A 19,029-nucleotide genomic window follows, 5' to 3' on the forward strand; every position below is an offset into this window, starting at 1 on the left:
AAGAACATTGTCTACTGCGGAGCGCAAATATTCAATGATTGAAAAGGAAGCTATAGCATGTGTCTGGGCTGTTGAAAAATGGAGAACTTACCTCTAGGGTCGAAAATTTCTTCTACGAACGGATCTTCAGGCCTTGACAGTGCTCCTCACCTCTAAAGGCACAGATCGCGCTGGACTGAGGATTGCGTGTTGGGCAGAGCGACTCTTGTGTTTTAATTATGAGGTCAATTTTTATCCCGGCTCTAAAAACCAGGTTGCTGATTATCTTTCCCGCCTACCCTTGCATGCTTCTGATCTGGATCTTTCCTGAACCGGAATTTGTTGCATTGTTGTCTTCTGAGATGTTGGCTGTGTCTCCAACTGAATTTGCTTCTGCATCATGCTCAGAAATGACTGCATTACGTGCTCAGATTGTTTGTGAGTGGCCTTCTTCATCAGCTGCTGTGGATGTTGCTCTTCGTCCATATTTTCAAGTGCGTGATGAACTGGCTGTGCAAAAGGACTATGTGTTTAGAGGGTCACGTCTTGTTGTTCCTGTTGCATTGCGACGTGTCTTGGTGAATCTGGCCCATGAAGGTCATCAAGGAATAATGCGTACGAAACAGCGCATTCGTGAACTTTACTGGTGGCCTGGCATTGACTGCTTGATTAGGGAACAGATCAAGAATTGTTAAGTTTGCTTGTCTTCTGATAAGACTACAACTGTCCGTGCTGCACCTTTACAACCTGTACCTTTTCCATCTATGCCATGGGAAAAAGTGGCTGTTGACATTGTTGGCCCATTTGAAACCGCTACTTGGGATTGTCGGAACATTATGACATTGATTGACTCTCATAGTAAGTGGCCAGAGGTCGCATTCACTTCTTCAATCACAAGTAAAACTGTGATCAACTTCTTGACATCAGTTTTCAGCAGATTTGGAAATCCTCATTATATTGTATCTGACAATGGATGTCAGTTCAAGTCAGTGGAGTTTGCAGCCTTTCTGAAAGATTGAGACATTCAACATATACATGCGTCAGTGTATCATCCAGCTGCAAAAATTCCATCGAGTACTGAAGAGTTCTATTCAATCTCCTATTCTGTCTGGAAAGTCATGGCTATCAACAGTAACAGAGTTTCTTCAAACTTACCGTGCTACTCCCCATTCTGTTACTGGACGGGCTCCTTCAGAGTTGCTCTGTGGCAGAAAAATGCCACTCATTTTCCAGAAAGTGTCATTGTCTCAAAAGAAGATGAAAGCGTACACAGACCTCAAACGAAGAGCCTCTACTCCTGAATTCAAATCTGTAGACTGGTTGCGTATAAAAATTCCAGTTCATGTTCCAAAAGGACATCCTAGATTCTCAAAGCCTTTGAAAATTGTATATCAACTTGGTCCATGCACTTACCAGTTATCAGATGGGAAAACTTGGCATGCATCTCATCTTTCTCCAGCTTGTGCACCTATGGAAAATATCCTTGCCCCTCCAGTCTGTTCCTTCCTCTATACGGTGTTGCCTAAAAATGAAGTTGTGAACTTGCCTAATCAAATTGTTTCTCCATCTGTTCCTGTAAGGTCTTCGTCACAAGTGAAACGCCCTCCGCGTTGGTTGCATGATTATGTCACTTAGTACAAAAGACTTTGATTACCTTGTGCTAAATAAGAAATTAATTCTAGTTCTAATATGTCTGGTTACAGAAGGTAGAATATATTGTTAAACTAATTGGATTCGATGTAAATATTGTATAGGTTTTGCCTATTGCACCAACTATGTATTTTGGGTGGAATTTACAGTTGAGTAAAGGGGGGATGTTGTGTTTATGTACTTGTCAGGAGATGGCGCTGTAGTCCACATGTGAGTTACCTATAAAAGGTGTAGAGTAAGAATGGAAGTTGTTGCACCTGCTGCCTAATCATGTAACCACCTGGCACGGTTTTATTGCTTGTGGGTTTGAATAAACCTTGAAGAAGTAAGAAACTTTCTTGTCTTTGATTACCAGGACTTAGACATAACAGGAAGTTTCTTAGTAATTTTGTTTATTCCCCGATTAGGTAATTCATCCATCATGTTTATAAGTCTATTTTGTTTATTATTTTGGCACCCTGAAGCCATTGCTCCTTAATTCAATTACTTTTCCCACCTTAAATAAATTATACTTTTGTGGAACTTAGAGTTGTGTGTTTGGTGATCTGTCTCTGCTGGTTTCCTTTTTACCAACAACAAAAGTTCACGTCAAGCCCGTCCTTATCACACGGGTCGCAACAAATGGGGGCTCGTCCTATCGTAACGAATTGGGACATGTTGTGGTAAGTTGTGTAGTTTGTATACGTCTCTTTTTCTCCTTTTGCTGGTGCAGGCGTTTTATTGGAATCGGGGAAAGGGATATAGAATAATGGACTTTAGTATTGAGGCGTTTCTTTCGACAAAAGCCTTCATTAGAATTGTGTCTTAAAAAGAATTTGTATTTGATTGCATTGCTGATTATTATGACATTTCGGTGACACTTTAGAATACGGTTCCTTCGTTAATGAATAGCTACACAAGAACCAATGAGTAACACAATATTAACAATCTAGTAACTACTTTTAACTAAAAAGAAACTCTGATTAACGAACTAGTAAGTAATAGCGCACAGATGAAAGTGGTAGTTCACTACTGAAAAAGTTTCATAATTCATGCAAAACTAATCAATAACCAATTCAGGACAAATGACTAGCACTCCATTAACATGTTAACTGCTACTGTAAACGAATACACAAGGTTGTTTACATTATCAATATGTAATAGCGTAGCAGACTTATGATTTGGGAAAGCTGTTAATAATTGGCCTATGCTGTCTATTTATCAACTGATTCATTTTAAAGAAATGGATTTTTAAATGCAGTTTTCCGGCATTCCTCTGGACTGGCATTGAATCACTAGAGTCATGGTGAGTACTGGAGCATATTGAGTCATCAGCCAAATATCATATACAGTTATTTTATTATTTAACCTACCTCCCAAAAAAATCTCCTAGCTCATATATATATATATATATATATATATATACATGTATATATGTGTGTGTGTGTGTGTGTGTCTGTGTGTGTGCATTTCTTGTGAGTGATTAGAAGATTCTACACTTTATTGGCTTTTCATTAGTAACTACTGTAAGAATCATCATAACAAACTAGTAATGACTCAAGTGTTACTACATACTTCTATGGGAATTACTAATTATTTGTATCCGTATTCTAAAGTGAAGATCATGGGAACTAACTAGTAATGACTATGTTACTACTTCTTAAGACATTTTCTAAAAGTATATTTAAAAGTTCACCAAATATCTCAAACGCTTGAAATTACTTTTGTATGAAATTATCATGTAGTAACACTTGAGTCATTACTAGTTAGTTCCCATGATCTTCACTTTAGAATACGGATCCAAATAATGAGTAATTCCCATAGAAGTATGAAGTACCACATTCATCTGCGCTATTACTTTGTTAATCAAAGTTTCTTTTTAGTTAATAGTTACTAGATTGTTAATAAACTTTTTCAGTAGTTCTCTGGGAAGCATTAAAAAAATAGTAGTTATTGATTAGTTAATAGTGAACTACCACTTTCATCTGTGCGCTATTACTAGTTCGTTAATCAGAGTTTCTTTTTAGTTAATAGTAGTTATTGTTAATATTGTGTTACTCATTGGTTCTTGTGTAGTTATTTATTAACAAAGGAACCGTATTCTAAAGTGTTACCGAAATTTCTGTAGTAGAATCAGCTCGTAAAAAAGAAGTACGGGACGTAGGCTGATACAAGCTGCTTTGATGCAACAGTGTGTGTTAACAGCAGCTCAACATCCTGAAAGTGAGGGAGACAGCGTGCAAGTGAAGAAAAGGGTCCGAACTGATTTTAAAGTGTTATGTATTCTGATAAAACCAAAATAGTTAAAATGATGTAGTGCCTTGTGCAAAAATAAACAAATTATTAGTAAAACACGCCCCTCTGCTTGATGCAGTTATTTAGGTTATTCTAAATATATACTTGATTGAAACTAGCTTAGAAAACATGCACATTGTGGGATGGGTTTCCTTTGCTGCTCTACTGAATACTAAGGAGACCATGGTTTCTAATAATCAGTGTGAACTGATTATTTTGTAGACATCTTTTGAAAATGTAACAATTGCGTGAGTTTGAGGAAGATCAAATTAATTAACTTTTTTAATTAATCTTTTAAAAAGGAAGTCAGAGTTGTGTTAATATATATACTTTTTTGTTTAAAAAAAGTAAAAAAAAATACGTAATTATGAGAAGTGCCCTTTTTTTCATTTGAGCCCCTGCCCCTCAAAATGTCTGTGCACGTCCCTGCGTGTGACGTACAACACAGAAGCGCCGCGCTGTTACACTAGTAAATTACCGTATGTTTATCTCTGTAAAGCTGCTTTGAAACAATCTCCATTGATAAAAGCGCTATATAAATGAAGATGACTTGACTTGACAAGTGAACTCACTCGAGGCCCACAGAGAAGGAAATCAATAGTTGAAATAAAGTCGTTATTTTTGTTTGTTTGTGCGCACAAAAAGTATTCTCGTCGCTTGATAAACTTAAGATTGAGCCACTGTAGTCACTCGGACTATTTTAACAATGTCTTTAATAACTTTTCGGGGAACAAGTTTCAATCCCTTAGAAGCCTGGAGGAGTGATCCAGCTCTCAGATTTAATCAAAAATATCTTAATTTGTGTTCCGAAGATGAACGAAACATCAAAAACACTGTCAAATACTTTTGTGAAGTCTAAGAATCACATGGAGAAACTCTTTCTGTATAAAGTCCCTGAAGTGGGTGTGTCTGATGTCGGATTTAACCAGAGAAAGTGAAACTATCCTCCACTGTGTGCATCAGAACAGTTACTTCTACATCACCAGGGAATTTAGTTAAAGTTCGAGCACATTCAACATGAGTTTCTGGATCTACTTTATAGACAGGAGAAACGGACGCGAGAGAATAAGAGTTTCTGTGGCGAATTCAGAAGAGGAGTTCAGGAACACCACAGTGCAGGAGTTAAAGAGAAATCTCATTCCTGAAGACCAGCGTAAGTCCAGCACTGCAGTCTTCTGTGTACATTAGCGAACATGTGGGAAGGATATTGAGATGTTAACAAAGAAAATCAGTATTTGAATGTAGATTTAGCTCTTATTAAAGGGGTCATGAACTGAGAAATCAAATTTTCCTTGAGGTTTTGACATATCGCATAATATGAGGTGATCATTTTATAAGAATGTCCTGAAAATTTCAGAACTGAAAACGTCCTTTGTTAGTCCAAAATCAGCTTTTATTGTTATTCAGCCTTTATGAATGACTGTTCTGGAATGTCCCTCTTTATGACATAAAACGTAGTGAAAGACCGCCTCTTTATGACGTAATACGGCAGGGTGGAGCGGGACCAAAAAATTTACAGGGAAATTTCGTAGACCACCGGCCGGGGGAGGGGGAGAGGCCGAGGCCGAGGGGGTATTTTTTGGTTTAAAAAAAAAATCCTTGCAACATTGTTTTAAATAGATTAAGAAAGCCACCATTACTCAGAGCTGCCAACTGTCACGCATGTGAGACACCCGCATTTGATTGGTTTCACACGCTCACACGCCACACTCCCGATTTCTCACGCAAGTGTCAACCCGGCCGGTCAAATGCCTGAAAGATGAGTTTATCTACAGATCTACCTGTTGAGCCACTCGTGATCGACTAGTTATACCGCAAATTCGTTAAAAATCTCCCGCAGTCTAGAGGGAGCGCACATACGAGACAGAGATTGTGCTCCAAACCGCGTATAGAGAGAGACCTTGCGTGGGCAGAGAGCAATGAACAGCTGAGCTCGTGACGTGAGGCGCTGTCAAAAGCTGTCATATATAATATTTGCGCTTTTATATATTGCTCATCCAAAGCATCACTGAAATATTTAAATGTTTTTGTTTATTTAAATTAAAAGTTAAGTTCTGTATTATTATTCTCTCTTACTGTTATATGAAATAATGACATTACAAAGTGAAACTATTGCAGGTGCTTTTCATTGCCGTTTTTTTTTTGTGGGGGGGGGGCAGATTTATTTAAAGGTTTAAGGAGGGGGCACGACAAAAAAAGTTTGAGAACCACTGCTTTAAGGCACGGATGTAGCCTACCTAATAAATAAAACATCTCCAGTTAACTAGCAGAGCATTAATTTAGTTTGCTATTTATGGAGGGATTATTGGGTCAGATTGAAAACTAAAAGTCGAAGTCGAAAACTAAAAGTTTAAGTCGAAAACTAAAAGTCTAAGTCGAAAACTAAAAGTCTAAGTCGAAAACTAAAAGTCTAAGTCGAAAACTAAAAGTCTAAGTCGAAAACTAAAAGTCTAAGTCGAAAACTAAAAGTCTAAGTCGGAAATGAATTTGGTATTTAGGATTGGGCATTTGGTATTTAGGATTGGGCATTTGGTATTTAGGATTGGGCATTTGGTATTTGGTATTTAGGATTGGGTATTTTGTATTTAGGATTGGGCATTTAGTCATTTAGCCATTTAGGATTTAGGATTGGGCATTTGAGGATGGAGGAGTGTATGCAAATAAGGAGGCGTGGGCCAAATACTGGAGGCTGGGTTTGAAATGGCTGGTGCGCAGAGGCTCCTGATGGCCAGCAGAGGGAGCTCCAGTGCTGAGGAACACACTGGCAGAGCGTCCTCTTCAAAGTGAAAGTTGTCGTGCTCTGCCATCCACGTTGGCTGCCACATTAACCATGGCAAAGCCAGAGCTAGCATCTTTGTTGAGACAGGCGCTGGAAGTTGAAGTTATCGCATTATAAAGTACAGTCCTCCTCCAGCCCTGCTCACTCCCTCTGTTTGGTTTCATTACAGTGTGTTCCTCAGCACTGGAGCTCCCTCTGCTGGCCATCAGGAGCCTCTGCGCACCAGCCATTTCAAACCCAGCCTCCAGTATTTGGCCCACGCCTCCTTATTTGCATACACTCCTCAATCCTCAAATGCCCAATCCTAAATACCAAATTCGTTTTCGACTTAGACTTTTAGTTTTCGACTTAGACTTTTAGTTTCAGATTTAGACTTTTAGTTTTCGTTTAAGACTTTAAGTTTTCAATCTTACCCAATAATCCCTCCATAGCTATTACAGTTTTTCTCGATTGCTTAAACACTATAACCAGGCTTTTGAACTAAAATTTCAAAACCATAATGCCATTTATCAAAAAGCACACCCATTTCACTGAACTATGAACACTATTCCCCTGTTTTGACACATTAGTCAGATTTGTTGAACTGTCACAGCAAAACTCTTCATTTCTCATTGCCTACACCACGTGGTCATTTAGAAAGCACTAGCATTCAAAATTGTTCACTCAAGTCAGCACAGCTTCAGCTCAGTTAGCACACAATTACCCAGGTGAAAACACTAAGAGTCAAAATTGAACACACATCAGTCAGATCCTTCAATAGATAGATAAAAGGTTATACAATCTTTTATAAAAGATAAAAATCAGTTTACTGAGTTTTGGAACAATGGATCCACAGAGAAATTAAGCAATAGGTCGAGGAGGGAGAGGAAGAGGAGGATGAGGAAGAGGATGAGAAAGAGGATGAGGAAGAGGAGGAGGAAGAGGAAGAGGAGGAGGAGGAGGAGGAGGAGGAGGAGGAGGAAGGGCAAGGGCAAGAAGACAAGCAGTCTCGGATGAAATTCAAGCCACTTTAGTTGGCCATGTCCTTGTCCATGGTATGACTATGAGGGAGGCTGGGCCACGAGTACAGACAAACTTGAGTCGCTTCACCGTCGCCTCCATCATCAGAGCCTTCAGGGAGGTGTGGTGGCAAACACATTTCTATCACTGAATAAGAGACACACATTTCCAATTGTTTTTGATGAGGTTTATGTTCTTGCAAGAAAAGGCCAGCAGTCGTACAGTCACACAGAGTGGCTGCAGAGTGTGACAGTGAAGGGAGGGCATCCTTTCTCCTTTATAGTCTTAACTCACAGAGTGTTATCTTTCTAGGCCAATGATGGTATTTCAACCATACGTGGAACATTCTTAGACTTGTTCATCATATTGTATCCTTGAGTGGAGGCATGTACCAACACTCTTTACCATTCCAATACAATTCCAGATTTGAATAAGGTTTGTGTGTGCTCTTTTACTGTCATATGATGCTCACACACATCTTACGTAAGAGTAGGAGCGAGTAAAAAAAAAGATGGATGGACCACAAGCAACATGAATTACCAGTTTTGGAAATGTTGTTTTGAATTTATAGCACCAGTGTGTAAGACTATGTTGTAGTGTGTGTATTTTTGAGGGCTTGTGTGTGCTGTCTGAGGGCAAAGTTTGGTTTTTCAGCGAGAGTGAATGGTTTTGAGTGTAGAGCTTCATTTTGACCTGAAAATAGGATGTTTGGGGAATTGGGTGAGACGTTATGGATTTGTGTTTACTGTTTTGAGAATACGAGGGATAGTTTCAAGAAATGTGTTTAAGCAATCGAGAAAAACTGTAATATAATAAACACAGAAGCATAAACAAAATGAGGGGTGTCTGTTTTTGTGACTAACGTTTCTTTAGTATAGCAATAGAGTATAAAAACCAATATAAATTCTCGGTATAGCATTGGACTCTACGATCGGCGGAAGTAATCCAGCATCCTTAGACCTTCACCGGAAATACCGCCGTGCATAGAGCCCATTCCCCAAACATCCTATTTTCAGGTCAAAATGAAGCTCTACACTCAAAACCATTCACTCTCGCTGAAAAACCAAACTTTGCCCTCAGACAGCACACACAAGCCCTCAAAAATACACACACTACAACATAGTCTTACACACTGGTGCTATAAATTCAAAACAACATTTCCAAAATTTTTTTACTCGCTCCTACTCTTACGTAAGATGTGTGTGAGCATCATATGACAGTAAAAGAGCACACACAAACCTTATTCAAATCTGGAATTGTATTGGAATGGTAAAGAGTGTTGGTACATGCCTCCACTCAAGGATACAATATGATGAACAAGTCTAAGAATGTTCCACGTATGGTTGAAATACCATCATTGGCCTAGAAAGATAACACTCTGTGAGTTAAGACTATAAAGGAGAAAGGATGCCCTCCCTTCACTGTCACACTCTGCAGCCACTCTGTGTGACTGTACGACTGCTGGCCTTTTCTTGCAAGAACATAAACCTCATCAAAGACAATTGGAAATGTGTGTCTCTTATTCAGTGATAGAAATGTGTTTGCCACCACACCTCCCTGAAGGTTCTGATGATGGAGGCGACGGTGAAGCGACTCAAGTTTGTCTGTACTCGTTGCCCAGCCTCCCTCATAGTCACACCATGGACAAGGACATTGCCAACTAAAGTGGCTTGAATTTCATCCGAGACTGCTTGTCTTCTTGCCCTTCCTCCTCCTCCTCCTCCTCCTCCTCCTCCTCCTCCTCCTCCTCCTCCTCCTCCGCCTCTTCCTCTTCCTCATCCTCTTCCTCCTCCTATTCCTCTTCCTCCTCTCCCTCCTCCTCCTCCTCCTCCTCCTCCGCCTCTTCCTCTTCCTCATCCTCTTCCTCCTCCTATTCCTCTTCCTCCTCTCCCTCCTCCTCCTCCTCCTCCGCCTCTTCCTCTTCCTCATCCTCTTCCTCCTCCTATTCCTCTTCCTCTTCCTCCTCTTCCTCTCCCTCCTCGACCTATTGCTTAATTTCTCTGTGGATCCATTGTTCCAAAACTCAGTAAACTGATTTTTATCTTTTATAAAAGATTGTATAACCTTTTATCTATCTATTGAAGGATCTGACTGATGTGTGTTCAATTTTGACTCTTAGTGTTTTCACCTGGGTAATTGTGTGCTAACTGAGCTGAAGCTGTGCTGACTTGAGTGAACAATTTTGAATGCTAGTGCTTTCTAAATGACCACGTGGTGTAGGCAATGAGAAATGAAGAGTTTTGCTGTGACAGTTCAACAAATCTGACTAATGTGTCAAAACAGGGGAATAGTGTTCATAGTTCAGTGAAATGGGTGTGCTTTTTGATAAATGGCATTATGGTTTTGAAATTTTAGTTCAAAAGCCTGGTTATAGTGTTTAAGCAATCGAGAAAAACTGTAAATAAACATAACTATATATAAAATTACATCTAAACGTATTAAAGTTTCGTTTCAAAGACGAGAGGACAGTCAATTTTGAAGACTCTGCCATAATCCCGTTTTCCTCGGTTTTCCTCCGCTTTAAATCTCCCCAACCGGAAACGCAAGAGCATCCTTGCGTCAAACGCTGAAGTTATGCGTGCATATAGCCCATTGGGTGAGACGTTATGGATTTGTGTTTACTGTTTTGAGAATACGAGGCATAGTTTCAAGAAATCTGTTTAAGCAATCAAGAAAAACTGTAACTAAGAGATCTAGCGCTAAAATGTGTTGTTTTTTAAATCAAGCTGAGCGCTCGTTGCCACTGCTATCAGTTGCATGTTCTCTCTTGTGGCTCACGCAGTCTTCACTCAGACGCGCGCTTCAATCTATCGCCGTTGCGGAGACTCTTTAGTCATCCCAGTGAAATCACTAAATAAAATGCACACAAACGTGTCCCTACCTGATATAGACTGTAACCACTGATGAACAGAATTCAGTTTTGATGAGAAAAAAAACTATACAAGCGCGGATTAGAACCCGTAACCTCTGACATGCTTGGCAAAAGATCTACCACTAGATTATTTAAGAACTCAAACAAAAGTAGCGGATCGATGCATTTATTTAAGGGTTGAGCAGAGAGGCTGCACAGTTTGACCAGCGGGCAGCGGCCGCACACCAGGCCGCCGGATGGTGTTGCTAAGAACTTGCAATGTAGTATAACTGTTATCAGACCGGCCCTCGCGGCCTCGAAACACTACCGGCCCACCGGGAAAAATCCCGACTCTCCCGATTGCCACTCCGCCCCTGTTTACAAATGATAAGAGAACAGTTTTTATAGTCCCAAAAATGTATTTCTGTATTAAATACGGTAGTGAAAGACCGCCTCTTTATGACGAAGATCCGGTTAGGCCCCGCCCACTGGCGTCAGTGCGATGAGGAGGAGAGAAGAGCACAGGGTCTCATTTGCTTTTCCATGTAAAAATCTAACAATTATAAAATTAGATCCCTATATCTCTACTCCTCCTGTTATTTTTTATTGGAACAATCTCTTTAATTATGTAGCACAAATTGGACACAAGTTTGGTCGTTGCCCCAAAAATTCAGTCTTACAAATAAGGTTAAGGAAATCTCTACCAAAATAATTCATAGAGTCTATCCAACCAAACCATTTTTACAAAAATTTAAAAGGGAAATTGAAACAAAATGCTCTTTCTGTGAAAGTTCTACTGAAACTATTTCTCATATGTTTCGGTCCTGCGAAGATAAACAGTGTTTCTGGAAAGATGTTGAGAGGTTCATTGCTGATAATATTTATTAAGTTTACAGCCAATCATAAAACTTTTCTCTTATCCTATAAATATGTGATATTAGGTTATTGCATTAAGGGTCATTGCTCAAAGGATGCTGGTTTCATTATAAATTGTATTTTGTTTCTATGTGTTTTATATTCACAAATGTAAATTCACAAATGGCAAACCGAATTTTACAGTGTTTAAGGAGATTAAAATGCTGGGAATGTGGTTATTTATTTTTTCAACACTGTGAATGTCTCAGTCGAACATTATTTATTTGTATTCGATGCATTCACTGGATTCTTTGGTAAATCAGTCGCAAACTCGGTGCAGACAGACTTTTCAGGCTTTTACGATGTGGACTCGACAGTAACGCCACAACATGTGAGTAACCCTGTTCATTCTAATGCCTGAAAACTCTCGTTAGAATCAACTAATCTCTTATTTATATCAATATATGTTTGCACTGTTAGGTTTGATGAAAGCATTTGTTTAGTGTGCAGGAATTGAGTTGCAATGACGAGATCGCTGCATTAATGCGCTCAACATGTCTGTGATCGGCTTCATGCTCATCACTGCAACCTTTAATGCCACGATCTAAATATAATGCCAGAGATCTCATTGTAATGCTATAGTTAACACTTTCAGACTGATCTCATGAAATGGCGTATGTATGACACGCCAATTCGTATTTCCATTTTTGGCGTGCTATCAACACGCATAATCGCTTTTCAGCGTGTTTATCAACGCCGTTTACTTAACGTTACATTACTGTATAAATATATGACCTACCCCGACCCGAGGATAGCTCAAAATGCGTATAGATAACACGCCACTTGACTTGAAAGTGGCGTGTATGTTTACGCAAAGTCATGATTTCATGTTGTCACTTTTCATGAGTAGTTAACATTGAGAGTGAAAACACACAACAACACTGTTTACACTGAAGACTCACAGCCAATCACAGCAGTGGGCGTTTACACTGAAGACTCACAGCCAATCACAGCAGTGGGCGTTTACACTGAAGACTCACAGCCAATCACAGCAGTGGGCGTTTACACTGAAGACTCACAACCAATCACAGCAGTGGGCGTTTACACTGAAGTCTCACAGCCAATCACAGCAGTGGGCGTTTACACTGAAGACTCACAACCAATCACAGCAGTGGGCGTTTACACTGATGTCTCACAGCCAATCACAGCAGTGGGCGTTTACACTGATGTCTCACAGCCAATCACAGCAGTGGGCGTTTACACTGAAGTCTCACAACCAATCACAGCAGTGGGCGTTTACTAAAAATCATACTAACATTATAAATCCACCCCAGGAAACATTATACAACAAAAAAACAATGCAGTTCATGACCACTTTAATGGATAAGCCTGAGATTGAGAAGTTTGCAAATTAATAACATAACTCAGAAAGCACATATTAATGAGGAAAACAACACTCTCTGACACGTGTGTGTGTGTGTGTGTGTGTTTCTCATGTTTCTTCCACAGTTGCAGACACTATTCTTCGCTACCGCTTTAAGACACTGAAGAAGAATCGCACACTGGGTTTCTACGGCATTGTACATGGGCATCATATCACCGCAGTGCGCTGTATAAGTATGCATTATTTACACTAGTATTTGACATTATTAAAAGCATTTATTAACAGTCTTAAACTAACTGACCTTTTCATTTCAGGCTCTGGTTCAGCAAGTGACTCTTCTCCTGTTCATAAGTCAAGAAGTCAGTTTCTCTTTTGAGTCAAAAGTCCACAAATGCTTGTTTTCTCTATCAGTGATTTTGTATTACAAACATGTATAATTCCATGTTTACAGCATTTATACATTTCAGACCTTTTATAGTTGACATTTTTTGGTTTCGTGGTTCATTTTGTGCCAATATAACTTGAAACTTAATTATGATGAGTGTAAAATACTTTTGATTATTGTGTTCGCTGTTCCTCATGTTTCTTTCACAGTTGAAAACACTAAACTTGACAATTATCTCCAGAATTGCACACTTTGTTTCCGCATTAAACATGCCAAAATCTGCTGTGGAACTATATGCATTATTTACACAAGTATTGAATATTATTTAAAGCATTTATTTATAGTCTTAAACTAACTGATCTTTTCTTTTCAGAATCACGTAGATGTCCAGAATGCTTGAAACCCCTTTTATTAAATGGGTCTTGCCAGTTAACAGGTCAGTTTCTCTTCTGAGTCAAAAGTCCACAAATGCTTGTTTTCTCTGTTAGTGGTTTTATATTACAAACTGTAACGAAGATCGTAGTTCAGGGAAGAAGGAGGCGGGAACCGGCAGACGTTCAAAACTTTAATAAAATAAAACAAATACAAAAAATCGCGGTCCTCGCGGACGACTGCTGGCTACACAAAACAAAAATGAAACACAACATAAACACAGGCCTGTCCTCTCTCGATCTTCACCGTCGCCGCTCCTCTGTGAGAGATGCGAGACCGGTGCGTCTCACAGGTGTAGTTCGTTATCTCTCACGCCGATCTCTCACGACCCTCGGCAAATAGGCCTAATCATAATCTTCTGCTCCACATCATCTCACAGTTTCAGGTCTATCTGAAGAGAAATATAAAAGATATATAATATTCAGGACTGAATCTATGGAAATATTAGTTCTTAACATGTAAATGCATTAAAGTCACACTGAATTCAGAGAGGAATCTTAAATCATGTTCCAGTAATAAACAGTGATAAAACACATAATCCATAAATATATTCATACTGAGGGTTGAAGTGTAATATTAATCTTTCTTTGTCAAAGTATATGATGGAGTTTGTGTTTTATATATTTTTATTTTGTGAGAATTGTTTCCCCTTCCTTGTGTTTTCAATTATTTAATTAAAGGTTCTGTAAATAATTTCAATATATCTTCCCCAAAAACTAGAGCGAACACAATAGAACATAAATAAATGTACATGTAACTAACTCTCAGTATTAGTACAATAATCGAGTTATAGTTTGTATATAATAATTTTATATAGTTGTAAAGTTATAGTCCGTTGAGGAGCATCACAATAAAGAGTCCATAGATATTAACCAGAGGGTTTATTAATAATCAATAACTGATAAACTGGACTATCAAAATAAAGTGTTTCCGAGAACTTTTATGCAATACAGTAAACAGAAAAGTAATTTCATGTGAAGCAAATTATTACTTTCTGATTTAAGATTAAGAAGACTAACATTGTGCTTCTTTATAATAACATGCACTGATGGCTCAATATCAACAAGAGGAACATTTACTATATTTTTCATATTTCCATGAGGTGTTTATTATAAACTAATATGTGTAACGAAATATTTTATTTTAAGAGGCCGACATTAGAAGAGAATAAAGTGAATTATATGGTAGTAAGTTTAAATGATATTATAGCCTACTTTAACTGATCAGCTCACAGTATGAATATATTTATGATGATTAGTTATAACAGAATTATTGGATCTGTTTATAGTTTATAGTCTTCAAACTGTTGTCACTGAAGACAAACGCTTGTTTTCTCTATAGCAGTGATTTTATATTAATAATTCTTCGGTGAATTGACCCTTCGCTAAGCCACGCCCGAAAACCGCCACTGGCCAATCGTGGCTTAGCAACCGTAACTAGGCGCGGAAGGTCTGTCAAGCTTTCGAGCGAGGCAAACATGCCGACGCGTTGTGCGTATGGATTGTGCAAATCTGATACCCGGTATTCTAAAAGTTTGGACGGTGGGGTGGCATTTTTTCTCTTCCCGAAACCTAAAAGCCAAAGGGGAGAAATCCCGGGCGTGGATCAAGCAGTGTGGAGACCCATTCACAACTAAATGTCGACAGGATTAACAAAAAAGAAAACGCGTATTGCTTGGAAATAATGGCGGTTCTTTGTTCATATTCATAATGCATATATTTGAACGTATCGAGCCTTCTGAGAGACGGAGAACCGAGCGAAAAGACTACAACCAAATGTAAACAGACCCCTTTCCGTTTCCGCTAGCGCAGTAATATCAACGAGCACTGAGACCTCCAGCAGACATCAATGCGATTTTAAAAAATGGCAAATAAAACACGACAGAAACTGTATTTCGCTACGCTACTTGTTTTGGAACATCAACGAACACCACTAACCACTCGGTGAGTTGCACAGTTTTGAAAACGAACGTTAAGGGTTGTTTAAGGACATGTTTGAGCATGCCGGTAGACGGACACTCTGAAGCGCTCAGAGGCGATTCTTAAATAGTCAAAAAGTCGAGACAGGACCCATCGTCAAAATTTTTAAGTCCACCATTCTAGTTCATCCAAAACAAACTACAAAATAGACTCAAAGTGTTAAATACCGGAATTATCCTTTAACTTTACCCCTGTAACTTTACCACAATCCGATCGCGGCTCTCCCGGTGTTAGATTGATGGATAAGCTGTTTGATTTAAATTGATTTGATATTAGATTATTTTCACATTTCACTTACTCTGCTGTGCATGAACATAGCTGTTCAATTTGTGTGTTTCCCATGTGAATGGTCTGCTAAGGAGGCGGCTGCTGCTTGCGCTGGGACCTAACGTTATAGGCTTTAGCTTCAATTTTGATGAAATTATTCTCTAATCGGTTGCATATTATGTCGTGGATATATCCCTCGAATGCATACTGCTGTCCCTTTTGTCTTGCTCTCTCAGATATTTCACTTGTTCGCCAAAAATGACTAAATATCTCCTTGGGAATGTCTGACACCGGTGCATTCACACTGTAATAGACGTGGCAGCCGCGAAAGCTTGACAGGCGTAGCAACAGTAACTATGGAGGGCGGGGCTTAGCGAAGGGTGAATTCTGCTCTTAAACTGAAAGTATTATTTTATGTCATTATTTATATCTGTTACACATTTAAACCCCACAGAGGAACAGCAGTCGAGTGTCACACAAAAAATTGCTGTAAAAATACAGCCAATTTCCAACAGTAAAATACTGTTATTTCAATAAACAGTTTAATCCTGTAAATTTACAGTCTATGTTCCATCAATTAATTACTTGAGGTAAATGAACAGCATTTATGTGTAAACCCGTTTGTTCCTGGAAAAAACAGTCATGGACTGTAAAAAATAGCACGTGGGGGCGGGGCATCTTCAACGCGTCTATTTTCGAACAGAAAGCAGTCAAAGACCAAAAGTGTTTCGCAACACTCCTCTAGGCTGTCTTAAAGGGATAGTTCACCCAAAAATGTAAACTCTGTCAGTAATGACTCTCCCTCATGTTGTTCAACCCCGTAAGACTTTCGTTCATCTTCGGAACACAAATTAAGATATTTTTGATTAAATCTGAGAGCTGGATCACTCCTCTATAGGCTTCTAAGGGATTGAAACTTGTTCCCTGAAAAGTTATTAAAGACATCGTTAAAATAGTCCGAGTGACTACAGTGGCTCAACCTTAAGTTTATCAAGCGACGAGAATACTTTTTGTGCGCACAAACAAACAAAAATAACGACTTTATTTCAACTATTGATTTCCTTCTCTGTGGGCCTCGAGTGAGTTCACTAGTGTAAAAGCGCAGCGCTTCTGTGTTGTACGTCACACGCATCACCCACATGACCAGTGTCAGCCAATAGTGAGCCTACGTGTGACGTAGCTCTATGCTATCACACTACGCTAACTGACTAGAGGCCAACAGAGAAGGAAATAAATAGTTGAAATAAAGTCGTTATTTTTGTTTTTTTGTGCGCTTTAAAGAAGGACACTGTTCAAGGTAAGTTTATTTATTTACTGTTATTCTATTATATTACTCCCAACCTGTAAAACGTTCAAAGCAAAGGGAGATATTTGCTTTTAAAGAAAAGGACTACAACAAACGGCTGGTAGGGACAACACGACATTCCTCCCGGGTTAGTGACATCAGCAACCCTGAAATGTACATAAGCCCCGCCCCCGGGACACGCAGTCCATGTTGAGGAGAGGAAGAGTTGTTGTATAAGAGGACATTTGTGAGTCAGCTCAAACTTTAGCATCCTTCTTTTCACATGCAATAAAAAGTCACTTTGTGTGCATCTCACAACAGTTCCTATACAAGCGATTTATAGATTATCATGACAGAATATGCTAATTCAAGATGGTTAACTCCACATCAGCAACATAAATTCATCAACTAACCATTCAGAGCCGTCCTGTTGCATTCTACATGTTGTCACTTCTTCTTGAGTCTCTCCATCTTTGTCTGACTCTGTTTTAACATTAAAGGCAGAACAGTTTCTGTCATTTTAGTGTGTCTGCGTGAGGTAATCGCAACAAGAGCTCTTGAAACCCCGCCCTCTGAGGCAGCTCATTTGCATTTAAAGGGCCAGGCACAAAACGGTGCGTTTTTGCTAATCGTCAAAAAGTGACAACTTTAACATGCTATATAAAAATATCTGTGGAGTATTTTGTGCTAAAACTCACATACACACTCTGGGGACATCAGAGATTTATTTTACATCTTGTGAAAAGGGCATTTTACCACCCCTTTAATGTTATTTGCATAATATCATGCACATAAGATGGAGCATAATTACAAAACTACTCGAAATATCCAGATCCATTATAGTAATTAAAATTTAGTGGTCAATTTGTTTAGTTTCCATGCAAATAATGTAAAGCTGTTAAAATTCCCAAAGCATAATAAATATGTATATTTGTTTTCGATTTAGTGGTGCGAGGACCTGCGGCTTTTGTGAGATTCACATCTACACAGTATTAAGAAGTCAAAGAGGTTGTTTTTGAAAGACGAGGCAGAGACGGATATCTTGACTGCACTTTTCGGCGCGAAACACGTTTTTCAGACAGACAGTTCTCAACAGCTGAGGCATTTCACTATTCAATGTTCGCCGTGCTGTGACGTCGAATTTCTTTGCTTGGTTAAAGATTTCGAAATAATTATTTTCTTCTTTTTTTTCCTAGGAATCATTGACTTGATGTAAATGTTCCACATGTTTTACTGAGACAGTACACAGCCATAATATTTGGTGAGTTTCACGCCATAGGCTACTTGCAAACTTTGTGCACAAGCATGCAGTACATTTGTGCATTTGTTATTCGAGAAGTGACACAGAAGCAAGGAGGACGGACACTTCCACGAGCTTCACAATTCACTTAGGTCACGTCACCATGTCCCTGTTGAACACTCCTATGACAGTAGATCGGAAGTAATGATTTATGGTTCATTTAGTAGCCTATTTCATTTTTTTTGTTTTTCTTACACAAAAATAAAATGAGTGAAAAATATTAATATGTTTATTACAAACATCTATCGTTTGGCGTCAGAAGACATTGATTAGTGTCACGATCTATTATGAATTAATGTCACGATCATTGTGTTGTTGTTTTTTAAGTGTCAAAAGAATTAGTTAACTGAGATTAGTTAAGTACATAACATGATCATTTTAGTGTTAGCAGAGTATGTGATGACTAGTTTTTGCCATGTGCTTTATTTTACCACTAAGATTTTCTTGATTTTCTTTCCTCTCAGGCCAGATCTTTCAAAAGCAGAATTGGGAAGTTTTAGCAGTTTTTTGCCTCTATCAAGGATTTTTCATCCATTGGTTCTCAATGTTTTCCTCTCAGACCCAGACTTCCTCTCTGGCCTGGTTGCTGATGTGACATGTTGGCTGTTTT

General features: G+C 38.9%; 1 long non-coding RNA gene across 1 annotated transcript; it reads left to right on the plus strand.

Annotated features, from left to right (window-relative positions):
* Positions 1 to 13,099: 13,099 nt before the first annotated feature.
* On the plus strand, positions 13,100 to 18,380 carry LOC130086523 (uncharacterized). Its single transcript, XR_008807218.1, has 3 exons — positions 13,100 to 13,130; positions 13,530 to 13,592; positions 18,316 to 18,380. It is a non-coding gene; the product is annotated as an uncharacterized LOC130086523 (long non-coding RNA).
* Positions 18,381 to 19,029: the final 649 nt, after the last annotated feature.

Source organism: Rhinichthys klamathensis, unplaced genomic scaffold, assembly GCF_029890125.1.
Source record: "Rhinichthys klamathensis goyatoka isolate OS25496 unplaced genomic scaffold, OSU_Roscu_1.1 h1tg000096l_1, whole genome shotgun sequence".
Classification (NCBI taxonomy): Eukaryota; Metazoa; Chordata; class Actinopteri; order Cypriniformes; family Leuciscidae; genus Rhinichthys; species Rhinichthys klamathensis.